This window comes from Anomalospiza imberbis, chromosome 10 (assembly GCF_031753505.1).
Source record: "Anomalospiza imberbis isolate Cuckoo-Finch-1a 21T00152 chromosome 10, ASM3175350v1, whole genome shotgun sequence".
Taxonomy (NCBI): Eukaryota; Metazoa; Chordata; class Aves; order Passeriformes; family Viduidae; genus Anomalospiza; species Anomalospiza imberbis.
Genome location: NC_089690.1, coordinates 18,525,771 through 18,541,294, shown reverse-complemented (window position 1 = coordinate 18,541,294; position 15,524 = coordinate 18,525,771). Strand labels below are relative to the sequence as shown.

General features: G+C 38.8%; 1 long non-coding RNA gene across 3 annotated transcripts in view; it reads left to right on the top strand.

Annotated features, from left to right (window-relative positions):
* The first annotated feature begins 546 nt into the window (after positions 1-546).
* The window catches only part of LOC137479583 (uncharacterized), a 38,459-nt gene continuing 23,481 nt past the window's right edge, over positions 547-15,524 (top strand). The window contains exons 1-4 of one of the 3 annotated variants that reach the window (XR_011002361.1): positions 547-1,455; positions 2,660-2,774; positions 6,152-6,236; positions 8,723-8,904. This is a non-coding gene — a long non-coding RNA (uncharacterized lncRNA). Of the gene's footprint in view, positions 1,456-2,659; positions 2,775-6,151; positions 6,237-8,183; positions 8,260-8,722; positions 8,905-15,524 lie in introns of those variants that run through there. The other 2 variants (XR_011002362.1, XR_011002363.1) reach the window with 2 other exon arrangements.

Below are 15,524 nucleotides of genomic sequence, written 5' to 3'. Positions count from 1 at the left end.
GTCTTTTGCTCAGTCTCAGACAGCTGCCCCTGGATGCTCTCCAGAGCACTATATCTCTTGTAAAAAAGCCTAGGTCCCATGAAAGAGGTGTCTAATGTTCCAGAAACCAGCCCAACAGGTCTCTGTTTCAGAAACCTGCGGATTGGCTTTGAACAAGGTACATCTTTGGACTGGGACAACATTTTAGGGTCATGTGCTATGTCCTCATGACATCAAAAACCCTGTAAGTTTTCAGATTTCTGTGCAATGTCTGCATTTATAAAATACTTTTAACTGTTGCTGATTAAATAATCTGCCTCAATTAAAAGCAGATTTTAAACATATGAATGCATGATTGTAACAAAATTGCTGCTTTTCAAAATTTTAATTAAAAATACTTCTGAAAAAACCAAACCCATGAGGTGATGTCTGTGTGCCATGTTCTCCTTTTTCACTTTCTTCACAGCAATGACTGTAGATACTTATTTGGAAGAATATAGGGATGAATAGTGAATCCAACTAATTCAGGAGCCACCTCAATTCTCAGCCCCTGTTCTCGTCTTCTTTCCTTCTTCCCTCTTTTACTGTTCTCAGTGTCTTTCTTTCTTCAGGGTTAATTTGTACTCTTAGAACCTAATGGAATAAGCTGCTGGCTGCAACAGCTTGTGTTAAGCAGGAAAGATGGTGTGGGAACAATTAATGAGAACTAGCTTGAAAGTAGCTTTCCCAGTTTTGTGATGGCTGTCATTGGGGCAGTTTATTGGAGGCTCATTCCAGTTTTCTGCAGTCTGTTCTACAGCCACTCAGCAAGTGAAATTGAGATGGCATCACTTAAAATGCACAATAACCAAAACCTGAGAAAACATTGCTTTCTATTCACAATATTGCCAACATTCTAGCATGGGAGTTCATTGTCTCCCTCCCCTCTTCCCTCTGGTGCCATTTAAATTTTGCTGTTTTATGCTGTTCTGCACCAAAAAGTGAAATCACACTAATCTAATCTGATCTGGTCTAAAAAAGGTGAAAAGGGATTAGGGACGGAGATTTATTCTCAGTCTCTCTTAAATTTCCTACGCTGTTTACTTGAATTTCCCCCTCTCTCTCTTTGTTTGTTTTCTGACAAGTTTCTGTTCCTTTTTCCCCTCTCTGGGCGAGGGCAAGGCAGAGGAGGGACTTGCTGCACACGAGCTGCTGGTGGAACCCTGTGGAGCTGGTTGCTGCCAGGGGCAGGAAATGGAACACATGCCTTCCATCCAGGCACATTTCTGCCTCTAATCAGATCTGCAGTCATGCAGGGAGAAGTGGCACTGACAAAACGTCAGGAAATCAATCCTCACATGCACATGGGTTCCAAGTGGAGCTATGGATGGATTTCTGACAGAGAGGAAATGGCCACGGCCAAAACTGTGTTGTACATGGTGATTACAGCTGTAAGGAACACTTCATTTAACCCAAATAGTAGCAAGCCTTTAGCATGTGAGTAACTGATCCAAGCTTCCTAATGGAAAGTTAAATTCAACTTCAGCTTAGCAGCTTCAGCTTGTTGTGTTCCTTGCTGTGCTGTACCTCTGCCCTCAGGAATACCTGTTCTGCAAAGCTCTGCCTCAAAGGCTGCTAAGATTTAAATAAATCAACTGTACTCCTTTATAAGCTTCCACATTATTACTCCATAACTAAATATACACACATATATATATGTTTTGGCCAAGGCTGAAGTAATAGTTTCTCACTTTCTTTAAGAGTAACTTGCATCCTGGGGCTCAGCAATAGGGTGCACTGTTCATACATTCTAGTGCAAAGAGAAAAGCAGAGATGCCCTTGGAGCTGTCTTTGGTATGCAGTGCATGCAGCTCTGGTGCTTCCCTGCTGCAGCACTGGAGCCTTTTTGCTTTGCACAGAAAATAAAGAACCCTATTTCCTGGATTCCGCAGTTTATATATTTTACATAGAAAATGAAAGTCCTGGATTTGTCCTAGATTGGCTCCCTGGAATGAAAAGAACTGGGAATTTGTTTCTGTCCTTTCAGGCCATAAAAATTCTGGGATAAGAATTTCATAGCAAAAGCACCACAATGTCATAATTCTGTGGGCCGTTGATGGAAGGTATAATAAAGAGCACAAAACCATTTAAAAAACAATTACCAAGTTATTTAATGTATAACTGTTATTAGCATTAGCTTTGATTATGATTTAGCATTTAACTGCTATTACAAAAATACTAATATTTCCATCACCCAAAAACAAGTTACAAGAGAGTCTTCTGAGGCAGAAAATATGTTCTAAAAATATAATTTTGAAGCTTAGGACTAAAGAGTGCTGAAAGATATGACAAGTTATAAAGTCTCTACCATACAGTGATGGAAGAGAATGATTAATTCTGATAAACATGATTTTTATGAATTTGGATTATTTATCTATTTATTTATGTGGAAGTGTGAAGTGAATATTACTGAGATTGCTTCTGGTTTTATTATATTTAAAATGTAAAATTAAGCATGTTCTGTTATTTAACTTGTGAGCCTCACTGCTGTCAGATGTTGTTCAAGGCAGAACATAGTAACAGTTTGTAAAGGCCAAATCATTTTTATCAGTGAACAGAGATGAGATAGGCGAGACCAAGGGCTGGGGATCTGCTTGTGGCAAAGCATGTGCTGATTATGATTGAATTTGTTGTTTGGCAGACTATTTTTCAATTGTTGCCTGTATCACCCTGGTTATACTGCTGCTGCTGTCAGCGTGAGGAGCATCATGTCACTGGGCCATAAGGAAGTTTCACAAATAGCTTCTTTTCCCAAGGTATGTAATGTGTGTGTGTGTCAGGTGCAAATAGCTACTTGTGCTGAGATTTCAGAACGTTTTTGGAGGTTTCTAACATTGTCAAGTACAACTTCTGGAATTTTCTTTCAGAAACAAAACTATTTTTCCTACTATTTTTTTAGACTTTAAATATCACCATTTAGCATTTTGTTATTTGATACTTATAAGCCCCAATAGCTGCTAGCAAATATGGGCATGGGTTCAAGAACAAAATGTTGCATTTCTCTACTGACTAAGCACAATCTTAATTAAATCTACAAAAGCATGGAAATTCTGGGTGAAATTTGAGGGTCCTCTGCAGTGCATCCTAGTGCTTCAGGCATAATGGAAGGCTGCTGGGATAGCTAGTTGTACACTTGACAGAAGGCATCCTATCCATGGGCTCTAATAGCTGGAGATCAATTTGATAGCTAATTACTTCCAGCACAAGCAAGGCTAACTCTGAACCTCGTGTAGTTTGCTGATTATATCAGTGTGGTAGTCACCGAGAATGCCTCACAGAGACAGCACATATTATTACCTTTTTTCATGATAATTAACTGTCTGCCTCCTAATAGCTCTGTTTTGCATTACTGTGGAGAGTGAACTCCCTGTTGAGGAAGCAGGGGCACTGAAACAGTCATGCAGTGGTGTGTTCTGACCTGTTAAAATATTCCATGTACAGTATAGACAGTTGTATTGACCTGCTGATGATAAAAGCAGTGTATTAAAGGGCACTGCTACAGTACTTTCAGTCCTGTCTACCTCCTCAGTCCTCGGAGTGGCTTCAAGGACTGCTGAATTGGTGGCCTGGAGGAGAATCCTGGCTTAGTGATGGAGGCTCTTTTTCAGATGTAGGAGCTTTAACACCGACCTACCTGTTACATCTCTTAGTTTAATGCTGGGAAGATTTTGGTGTCTGGCACTTGAAAATATGTGTTATCTAATAGGTTTCTTTTAATACATAGTCAAGCCACATACCTGATGTCTGATGGCTTGGTGTCTGCCTATTAGTTTTGGAATAAGTTATTTTTATTACTTGCTTTTTTTCCTCTATCTCCAGGCAGAATAAATCTCAATTCAAATTTTAAAGTAGAGTGGGGAAGGGCCGACAAGAGAAAGAGAGGCCAGCAGTCAGCTCAGCATGCCAAAGTTCATCCCAAAGCAATTTTTACAGCTGCATTTTAAACTAATTAAAAGAAAAAAAAAAGGTTTATAATAGAGATTTGAACCATGTCTTAACAATGGAAGAGCAGCTGGGTGCTGCTAGAATATCAGAGATTGCTGAGCATTGCAGTTTGAATGAAACTGTCTGTCCAACTTTAAAAGAAGATGTCAAGTGTAGACCCTCTCTCACTGAAAAAGAAAAAAAAAGCCTTATTGATCCATTTAGTGGGTAACAGATAGGAATCAACCCAAAATGTATGTTCTCTAGCATTCAAGTTACATAAATGTCAAGAGCTGCAATTGATCTGGAGCTTACTGCAAAACTTCATGGCCATACAGAGTTATAGGCTGGTGAATTCTGCAGGAAGTGATGGATTCTACAGAGAGATTTTTGTCATGTTTTCCACAAGAAACCATATTTGTACAGTGACCTGCTTGAAGGGTGTTAATGGCACATGACACTGGTAAGAGTCAGCAGAACTGGGCAGAATTCCCTAGGTGTTTGAGAAGGCATGAAAGGATTGCATTAGTTCGGGTCTTTTGGATTTGCTCAGTTTTTCTGTACTTTTCTACAAAGAACTAGTTCTCAATTATGATTGTGCTGGCACATTTATCAATTATTGAGACAGGTGCCTTCACATCCAGCACTGCAGAGACTAAGTTTTAAATTTGGACTTTGCCAGTGAAAAGCCATCACAGAACTGTCTCTGAACCACAGTTTAATCCAATATAAAAAAAAAAAATTAGGTTTCACAAAAAAAAATTAAATAATTAGAACTAGTCTAACCCACAAATACAGGTCAGTTTTCATAGACTCTGAATTACTCAAAATTAATTGCTTCCCAAAGTATATTTTACACAATAATGTCAGCAAAATATTGACTATATTTACATTCAGAGAATCCAAAAAACATAAGTGTAGTGTGTTTTCAATGTGATATTGCATTTGCATAAAATTGATTTTATTTGTAATAAAAAATGAGTCAAGAATGATATGTGTCCAAGATAACCATTTGTAGAAAAGCTCATTACTATTTTGTACTTGTGTGCTTCTCTGGTTTGGCCAAATTTATCTAACCAATGTCACAGTAGGAGAATGGGAATTTTGTGGCCAGGGCTGCAGGACAGGAGAAAAAAAAAGGCAAGGAATAGCAGAGAGCCACACTATTTTTTTTTTTTTGTTGTTCAAACTGGATGTCATCAGCAGAAAGACTTGAGATAACTATTTATGATGTGTAAGGAGACCATAAACTGACATGGGGTTATCTCAGGATCTTTTATGGAAACTGTGATTATAGACCAGTATGAAACAGATTTGTCACAGCAGCCTCAAAGCCAGGTTTTCAATTGTTCACGTTGGAAATTGGATTTTGAAAACAGTTCTAAAACGGGAGTAGGAAAGGAAAAGGCCTGAGGTATTTTCTACATTGTACCATTTGTGAATTTTGCTTTTGATGGTTTCCTAGACAATGCAGTCCTGTATCTGACAAAAAACTGATAAGGATATAGATTGAATATAATTAATATTTTAATGAAGTAACAGCAGAGAAAGGTGATAGATTGAATAAACAGGTGTCCAGCTAAGAATTTCTCAGTGTCTTTGTCCCCAGTGTAAAACACTTCAAGTTGAGCTGAGCACAAGAAAATAGTGTCCCTGAGCCCCTGGGCTCTGTCCAAAGTGTGCCACCACCTCTATCCAAAGTGTGCCATCACGTCTGAGCCATCGAGGCAGATGTTTCTGGCATGGGGGGCCCTTTTTCCTGCTCCACCTGCTTGTGGGGTGATAGGACTGGAGAACAATGTGAGCATGTGCTGGGCTCAGCCCACTCCCACCCCTTTGGCATCCTGTTTGAAACGTGCTGTAAAACCATTTTGCTTCCTCAGGAAAAAGTTGTATTTAGTGCTACAAGAAATTACAGTTGGTTTTTTTATGAGATGAATACAGAGCAAATACTTATGAATTGTCATGCTGAGGAAACTGTGCTGTCCTGAAGTAAATCATAGAGTCATAGAATCATTTAGGTTCAAAGTATTTCAAATATTCTAAAACATCTCCACAATGATATCTTTCATTGTTCTTTGAGTCCTTCCCTCCTCAGAAGATATTTTTGGGGAAGCAAACAAATTGGATAATTAATAAGAATTGTGAGAATTAAACACTTTGATAGCCCAAAGTGAGAGGAGTTTTCTCATTCTGTCTAATCTTTTAGGGTAGAAAAATTCTTCGAGCAAAGTGAGTGCCTCTGCATTCAAATCTTACTGGTAGCTGAACACACACTGCTGACCTACATACAGGTATTTATTCTCAGCTTCAGAGTCTTCTTACTGAGATTCTTCCTTCCAGTTAAATGAACAACAAATCTATCTGCAGATTTTTTTATTATTTTATTTTTTAAAAATAAATGATCATTTAAGGCACAGCAACAGCTCCAGTTGAATTGGAGCAACAAATGACTGTTGCTGTCTTCAGGGGCTCTAATCTGTAAAGTTGTTGTGGAAGGTGTGTAGAAAAATTGAGTTAGAACATTGACTATAATTTTATAACTGCTCTGACTGTATGGATGTGGATATGTTTAATGATTATAATCAAGTGGATGACACTGGGCTATCAAATCACTGTCTAAATAAAATAATTTTTTTTTTTCTCAACTAAGTATAACAGCTCATGTGGCAAAAGTAATGTACTTTATTCTCTTTTTCCCCAAAATGTTCAGAATGAATATTTGATATATAGCTATTTTCCCACTCTGTGTTTCTGCTGCACTTCATTTCCTAATGGGCCATTGGTAAAGGAAGACAACATTTCCTTAGGCTCAAGTAGGAACACTAATCTTTATATTTGCACTTGATGAATGGATCACCAAAAGCTGACAAGCTTTTTATGAGGATCCAGAGGAACCTATGCAGCAAGAACAGTTTGGCATCTGTTTGTGCCTCCAGACCCACTGGAAGAGAACTCTTGGCACCTCTTTTCCCCTCCCACAAAGGTCTTCTAATGAGTTCAATTCCACACCAAAGATTAAGGCCAAGCAATGAAAGAAAAACACAGCATGGATTGTCTGAGAGGGAACAAAAGTCCCTGCATTAAAGTTTCAGAAAATGAGCTTTTTTTAGTGAAAACTTGATATTATAATGAATAGCAGAGCACTTCTTTGCCAGCTGAATATCTGCTAAATATAGCACTTCCATCAGAAGTTTCTTAGATAGTGGATCTCTAGGTAAATGAACATCCTGCTTCTGCCCTGAAGACATCCTTATCTTTAAAATTCCAGTCTTTAAAATATTCTTTTTATTCTTTAAAATAACTACAGAGCTCACTGACAGGCCAGACCAGGCCTGAAAGTGCCCTCCAAGGTGGCTCTCACAGCTTAGACTGCTCCTTGCAGCAGATTGCTCCAGCCAGGCTGCTCTCATCCCCTCACACGTGAATTGCTGTAGAATTGGAAAGAGGCGGCTTAGGACTTGGCATTGGAAAGGTTTGCACCCTTCCCCCTTCCCAAACTCACTGAGTCCAGCATTAAAGATCAGAGAAAACTCTTGTAATGATTCATGAGACACCACTAGCCTCCCTCTCTCTGGAGTGCCCAATTCCTTATACACATCAATGTGGTCTTTTATTGCTGCTTAATAATAAATGGTATTTTGTTTGCCTACCTGACACTTTTATTAACTTCAGTCGTGTGTGTATGTGCACATGTTTCTCCAGGCATGATTTCTCCCCAACACCCCTCAAATTAGAGGGGGGATGGGGAGAAAAAAGCACGGCTTTATTTGAAGAGAATTTGTCCCTAATCTGTTGCAGCTGTAGGGGAGCATTCGGCCAATTAAACAGAGCAGGCTTTGGCTCCTTCCCAAATGAGGCGACCACATGTTACACTTGGATCGGTCACCTCGGGGGAACACTGGGTCACAGGGGCATCTGGTTGTCATTTCCTCTCTGGTCAGCATGAGGGAAGCAAGGAGGGGGAAAAAGTACCTTTTATTTATCTCATGTCTTGTCATCTGCTGCCTTGCAGCATCAAAAGGTCCAACAGCATCCAGTCAGAGCAGGAGAGGCTTGCAGGATGTGATGAAGTCTGGGATTTGGGAATGAGAAGTGTGGTTGATTGGCTTCGCTTTGAGGTGTCATTAGCATATTTCTGTTTCTCTTCTGCAATAGAATAAATGTGAAGGTTCTGTTAATATCAAGGAGGTATGGGAAGGTTGGTATTGCTTTAACTGACTTGAGAGTTGCTCTCCTAGGTAAGAAATGTGCCCCTCTGTAAGGGAACAGTCCCTCTGCAAGAGACAAGTGAAAAGCTCCTGAGCTGGGAGGGAACTGTAAGAAGACACTCTGATTTCCAGTGTCTCACATGAGTGATGTAATCTCTTGCTCAGCAAATAGTGTAGATCAGGAATTATGAACAACTTAATAGCTGATCTGTAGCTTAATTGACTCCCAAACCGCATATCCACCTAGGACTGGAGGGTAACACAGGCTTCAGAGCCATCACAGCGATGTTGTCTTCACAAAATCAGACACATCTGGTTCCAACTAAACCTAGGCACTAATAAGCTAATACTCATAATGAAGGGGGAAATGCTTCAATGAACTAGTCAGGTCAGTGAACTCTTTTTCCTCTGAAGGTGCCTGGCCCACAGTTTTCAAACTGTTATGGTTAACACAGAGTGATTACTTGGCTTTACTAATGAAGTAGTGTCAATAATGAAAATGTTTTCTTGATCTGAAACTTTCATCTTTTCAGTGCAATGAATTTAGAGCTGTAATGCTTCCATTCCAGGGTACTGAGCATCATGGTAGCTAAGGAATAATGAACAAGTCTGTGCAAGGCAGAGGAATTGATAAATGTGCTTTCTTAAGCAAAGTAACTGCAGAAGTTGATGTTGAAAAAGGGCTGTGAGACCCACTCAAATCTGAGTGAACTGCTGTATTTTTTGAGTCAAGTGTGATATGTTATAAAGATACAAGAGGATCCCCTCAACTACACTATGTTGCAATCAACAGAGCTGGGAGGTCGAAACACTTGCTATGCCCTTGATGTCGTTTTAGGGCCTGAAGCTGTCTATCTATGGCACTGATAATAGGGTCTTGCAAAATGAAATTATTATCTATGTTTATTGTCCAATTACTACAATTAGCAAAGTTAGAGCTCACTTTTTAATTGTTGTTAGAAATACTTTAGTTTTCTTCCAGCTGGGAAGCTGGAACAAACTAGGAGAACTCAGTAAGTAGGTGCCATCCTTTTTGACACCTGAAGAAAACGTGTCTTAATACTGGGCTCTTGAAAATGTAAATGGCTTTCATGGGGATCTCATGGTTTAAGCCACAGTGTGTGATAAGAGATGGTAATTGTGCCAATATACTCTGGTATAGTTTCATCTTTGACATATCTCTGAGTCTTCTACAGTTGGTGGCTAGGCTGAGTAGCTTATAAGCAGTCCCTAGTCAGTCTGATATTGAAATCTTGATTAAAACCATGGTGGGATTTTGCACAGAACTCTGTAAAAAGAGTTAATAAATCCTATTTAATTTCATAAGAAAAAATGAGAGAGGAAAAAAAAAAAAAAAACAAACCCACAAAACCAATCTAAATCTAAAACTATCAGAAGAAATGGCAAACTGAACACAAGCATTTTGTTTCTTTTCTTTCTTCCTGCACATGCTTTTGATCTGGAGAGAGGACAGAAGTTAGCCCCCAGTATTTCTGAAACTTAGTAATTTTTCAATGCACTATTTGTCTAAAATGCATACTATAATAAAAACAAGTGACAAAATACTGGTCCTTTGTAGATGAGGTTCAGGTTTTCCTTGCGTAACGTACAATTTTCCTACTGTATTTTGTGGTCAGCAATGCCAGTTCCAATGAATTTTCAAATGATATAAAGAAAGAGGTTAAACTAAACTACTCCTGAGTTAAGGTATGGATTTCTGAATTTTTAAATTTTAGGGTAATTTAATCCATTTGCAATTTAACAATGTTGTCAAAATAAATGGCAGATTATAAATAATTATAGAGCATGTGTTTTAATTATCCAAATATTGCAAAAGTTTTATCTCAAATACTGTCCCCAAAGTCCAGATAGCTGCTTTTCAGTCCCTTTGCTGGCAAATATCAGAACTAAAGATAAACAAGCTATGCCCTTTTAACCTGTAGAGTTTGATTGGCATCATGTTAAACTAACATTCCTCTACCCTAAGAAAACATAAAGCCAGCTTTTTCCAAGGTAGAAGGAAAACCTCAGGGCTTTTTGGATAAGGTCATGTTCATCCCCCTTTCCTTCCTTATTTGTAACATCTTCCAGAAGCACAGAGAAATGGCAATTTTGTTTTGCTTCACTAAAGAATGGCACAGTTTGACTCAGATTAACGTAAACACAACCAAACTCGAGTTGCAGAACCAGAACTACTTGAAGCTCCCACAGTGAAGGTAGAGAAGGGAGAACATGTGGCTTTATCTGCATAGAATAATCATATACCAAAGAGTTGAATCCTCTTCTGTCTCTTTTTTATTGCCTCTAATCAGATGAGTTATAGGTCACGATTGAAGAATTCGTTATCTGTCTTTAAATGTACAAGTAAGGCCTAATTCTGAAATTTATCACAGAAATGTCAAAGGCTTTTAGGCAAATATACTTGAAATATTAAAAATAATTTTTCTCTTAAATCTCTCTTGAAAGCAGCACTGTAGTGGCAAAGTCCCTGCTGAAATCAGCACCTGGTAGGGTTAGTCTTTCATGTCCGTATCCCACCCTTATTCATATGCATGAATTTAATGTTTTGCAGGAGAAGACTTTCATTGAAAATTGATTTTAAAATTGCCACAGATATGTTTATAGGATGTTAGACTCTTGTGCATAAGAAAATATTACAATTTGACCATATGGAAAATGTATTAGAATAAAATAAAAATATTATGAAAAGGTTGTAATGCCTCTGTAGTCACTGTGAACAATTCTGTGACATGTATGAGAAAATTATGTACCTTTTAGAGGTTTCTACAACTTACATGTAAGTGAAAGAATCAATATTTTTCTGTGGTACTGTGATTTTAGGAATATTTCTGCATCTATCAATATGCAGTTAAATACAGTTCTTGGTCCAACTGATCACATCTCTCTAAATTAAAACCCCTGATCCAATACCTCAGAAGATATTTATGAACTAATTCTGAATTTCCAGTCCACAAACTGGCTCTTTGGTTAACCAAACTGAGGCCCAAGTACTGGCCAGCACAGAGGATAGCTTGTGTCCTCTGGGTCTGTTCAGGTTCAGCTGCACAAGCCCAAAGGCAGAAAAGTAAATATTGTGTGTCCTGTTCCTTTTATTCAGGTCCTAAGTACATGGAAACAAGAAAAAAAAATAATCACAAAAACTGAAACAAAAGCTGTGTTGACAGAATTGTTTTGTAGTTCAGGGAAGTGAAATTGATGTAGGGATCCACAGTGCTTTTGTCCTCTTCTAAAAGTAAAATAAATTCTATCATGTATTAATGTTACTGATTCAGCAAGTAATGCTGTGATATTTTATTACATTAAACTACAAACATTGGTGGAAGTTTGCAGCATGGCTGAAAGCTGATTCAGCTCAAGTATCATGAGCTTGGTTAAGTAGATGAACAAATGAGAAATCTGTATCAGGGGTGTAATATTAACAGTTTGTGTGCCCAGGAGCCCCAGTGAGCATGCACTGTTTGTTTGGACAAGTGCTACTGGATTTCAGAACTGGCCCCCAGGTCAGTGTCAGCACTTCCCTGTCACGGGTGGAAAAAGTTTCAGGAATTTTCTGTCCAAGGCTGTGATCAGGTTTTCCCATATTTTCCTGAGAATGGATAGATGTAGCTCAGTAAAACAAAGATGTCACTATTGTCATGTTCTTCATGTTTTGTACTTGAAGTATGATGTACTTGAAGTTGGCAATAACTTTCCAATCTCTGCTATTGATTCTGCAATATCAGAATCTGTTTTCCCTACAGCCCATATGAAAATGAGGAAGTATCCTCAAAATCACAAGTTAATAGGCGTAGCAGCAAAGTCTCACAGTTTTTTAATATAGTTTTCTCTATCCATGTTTTCTCTAAGTGGTTTTGACAAGGGATAGAAGAGGAACACAGATATTAAAGATATGTCTAGCTAGTTGTGCATGGAAGTAAAAGGGTTTTTTGTCTTAGTTTTATGCAGTTTAGAAACTGAGATGAAAAGAAACTCTTAGGGGCATTTAAATAATAGGTGAATTGTATGCCAATGCTTTTCTTGGATTCAGACCTGTGACTTTTCTTTTTCAATATCCATTTTCTTAATGCTTAAGACAAGCTAACAGTAATCATGGGGTAAACAATTATTTAGCTAGGAGATCCATGAACAATATTGAGAATAATTCAGAAAGTTTAAGTACTTCTCAAATCTGGAAATTACCCATAAAGATATCTGAAGTAAGTTTGGAGAAAGTTATTTGAGATGATAGCATAAGGAATAAATCAGAAGGAAAAAAGAATTTAGGCTCGCTGATCTCAGATGGTTTCCAGTCCTGCTTGGCTTTTGGGTGCAGAAATGGCCCTTTGGATTATTTCAGCAGGAAGTGGATGTGCCCACCTCCCAGGAATGATTAAGTTATTTAACTTGGGCTAGAATGTGAGGAAACATCTCAAGTTTTGATTTCACCACAAACTTTTATTCTGGTGGTGATCAAGGTATTCAGAGCAGAATTCTGGGAGTATATGAACATAATGGGGAACTCCTTTAAACATAGTAAGACTCCTTTAAACAACTTGTGAAGCTTCTTAATTTCTTCACCTGTCTTTCACTACTTTTTCCCTGCAAAAGCTGGGGGTTTTTTTCTTTTTTTTTCCTGAAGATGAATCTTTATTTTCTGCATCTGAAGCCCTCTGCTCTGTGTACTCTGAGACAGACTGTTCCTATCTCTTTTCACCAGGCTGTCACATACTTGATGACTTACATGCACTGTCATTCTTCTTGTAAAACAAGCCTGTTTGCTCAATCTGTACTCCAGGGTTTTTTTTTTTTGTTTTTTTTTTTGGGGGGTGTTGTATAACTCTGCTTGTTGTTATTGCACCCACTGAACTTGTTTATGACTCATATGCTTTCTTTACAGGGATTTAGGTAGAAGAAACATCTTTGCAAACCTCCCAAGTGTTTTAATGATGAGCAGAATCATCCCATCTTTATTTAATCACATCACTTATGGATTTTACTGGGGCAAATGGAATGTCCTTGGGATTCTGTGTTGTACAGATCTATTACAAACCGGTTAACAAGGACATTTCATGTAATCTAATTTTAATTTACATAACCTTTTACAATTGGATTATTAAGGCCTAGGCATTGTAATGCATGCGTGGAAGAGGGTGCACCCCTGCCTGAAGTGGCAGAGTCACTTGGCTGCTAAGGAGGGTGCAGCATTTCATCTCACGCTTGGAGAATTCCCCTGGATTTGTGTTGTCTCATTTGGAAACACAACCTGGCTGTAACAAACTGAAAACTGTTTCAGGAAAGTGTTAATTTCCATGTAGAAATTATGTTTCCCAACTCCACACTAGAAAGGATTAAGTAAGAACTTGCTAATTGCTGGAGGTGGGAGGGCCTGGATTTGTAGGCAGAGCAGGTGATAATGTAACTGGTGGAGATTACAAACTAATTATGTGAGCCAGCAATTGCCTGCCAGGTGTTCTAGATGCGCAGCAGGGTGGAGGGAAGGGGTAGCTGGTGGGGAGCAGCAAGGAGGAATCTGACATGCACTTTGAGTGAGCAGAGCTCTGATTAGCACTTTGCTCGAGATGGCTTGGGTGTGAGAGGAAAGGACAAACGAGCAGTGCAAAAAGGTGGTTGTGCTTTCTCAGATTTGTTTTCTGGCATGACTCTAAGCTTCAGTGTTACATTTGGCCACTGCCTGATGATGTGTGGGCCTGTTACTACTCAGCAGCCACCTGTAGGCTGGTATGAATAAGCAAGAATTTTGCTCAGTGGTATTAGTGAAATATGCCTGATAAAACTGTGATAGTTGTTCTCTGAGGTAGAAAGGCCAGGTTTCACTCCATTTTAGGTTGCCTTTTGAACAAATCCTTGGTATTAGCTGTAGCTTTATATAATATGGAGATTGGTGGGAACACTTTGCTATTCTCAAGCACAGGCACTGAAGAGTAATTCAGTCATTACATATTTTAATACAAATTACAGCTTCCTGAGTAGCAACTATAAATAAGTTCTGGTGCCATGTGTGGAACAGGCAGATGAGCATTGTGCTCTCACAGAGCAGCCCCATAATTGAGAACCAGATGCTCCAAAGCTCCAGCCCTGTTTCTGGTCTTCATGAGCATGCTTGAGTGATTGCCTGCATCAGTGAGTTGTAATTAATTAGTTTGTGTCTGGGATTGTGCAGAAGGTATAAAATCACAACAGAAAGTATTTGAGGAGGTGTTTTGTTGCTCCACTTCCTTGTCATCAGAAGTAGTTGGCGTGACCTGTTGAAAAGCACCTAGGTAGATATATGTTTCACAAAGAAGGGGTGTTAATATTTGTTCAATTTTCTTAATAAGTGAACTATGAAAGTGAATTGTTAAAGCTTTCTTTATTAGACTGTAATGAAATTCAATCTTTTATCTATTTGATAGGCAGTTAATGGCGATGTGTTCAAAGTCTCAGTCATCAGCTGGTGCTTTAAGTTGATCTCAGCTGTTATTGTGGATGGTGATTTTTTTATCACTTTAAGTTTTATTAACAACATGAAAGGCTATCATCTATTGATGATGATGGTATTGTAATAACATAATGAAAATATAGTGTTTTCATAGTGGCCCAGAGATGCAAACTGCACACATCTCTGTGTTTTAAATGGATGACTCTGTGCTAGGGAAGGACCAAACGTGGTCACTTATCACTGGCTATTTTTAAGTGTGTTGTAGACCCATCATATACTTCTAGACATGGTAAAGACAGTAATTTCATCTTTAAACAAGGCTGTTTCTTGCATTTCTAGCAGTTATCAAAAAAATTAGTGAAACGTGAATTCTGTGGTTCTCAAACAATTTAGGAAATATGAATTCATTTTAGTATTCTGGCATTACTATTTCTTGATAGACTATGAATCACTTGACTTCTTCTTAAAACACAGTCTTTCAAACAGAAGATGGATGTACCTTCCTTTGGGCAAACAGACCACAGCTTTTCACCCAACCAAGCATAATGCAGGGACGTCTGATGGCTGAATGTCCTACATGTGAGTAAATAATAGATAATGCAATGAACTCAACCACGATGTAGCTGCCTAACTACAGGATAGCAGCTCTGTTCCCTGCCCTCCACCCTGTTCCTGGGGTGTTGTTACCCACTGGTGTGCCTTTTAAGGGAGAGCTCTATCTCTGTACCCAGACTGAGCTGTAGGAGCAAAGAGCTTTGCCACATGCCTTACGAGCTTGCCATGGGTTTGAAGACAGGGCAAGCTGATGAAGAAGTCTCAGTAGCTCACCAGGTCTGCTGTAATGCAAACAGAAACACCTTGCCTGGGAACGGCATCCCCCAAACTGCTGAGCAGGGATCAAGTTGCAGCTGCTAAAAGCATTTCTGAGTCAA